Source organism: Corapipo altera, unplaced genomic scaffold (assembly GCF_003945725.1).
Source record: "Corapipo altera isolate COAL_440 unplaced genomic scaffold, ASM394572v1 59880, whole genome shotgun sequence".
Taxonomy (NCBI): Eukaryota; Metazoa; Chordata; class Aves; order Passeriformes; family Pipridae; genus Corapipo; species Corapipo altera.
Genome location: NW_020887950.1, coordinates 2,966 through 3,412, shown reverse-complemented (window position 1 = coordinate 3,412; position 447 = coordinate 2,966).

Sequence of the window (447 nt, the reverse complement as noted above, 5' to 3'; positions counted from 1 at the left end):
GTACCGGTGCCCCCCCCCGTACCCACCGCGGCCTCCCCCTGGGTGACCCCCTGCTCCGGGAGGCTCCGGAACAGCCGCACCTCGGGGCTCCCGTCCCGCAGCACCTCCTCGCCCTCCGGGCTCAGCTCCCACCGCGTGGCCGCGCGGGGCTCGGCCTCGATCACCTGCACCGGGATAACCGGGATCGGCACCGGGAGCACCGGGATCGGCACCGGGAGCACCGGGACCACCACCGGGGGCTCCCCTCCCGTCCCCCGCCTCCCCCTCGCCCGCACCTCCCCCAGCGCCTGCAGGCTCTTAACGGCGCCCACGAGTGTCTGGTGGTCCACGCCGAGCTCGGTGGCGGCCTGGAGGCTGCAGGCCCCCGGGGGGGGGGGCCCCGGCCCGGTCGAGCCGCTGCAGGAGCAGCTCCGCCACGCTCGGCGCCATGGCCGGAAGTGATCCCGG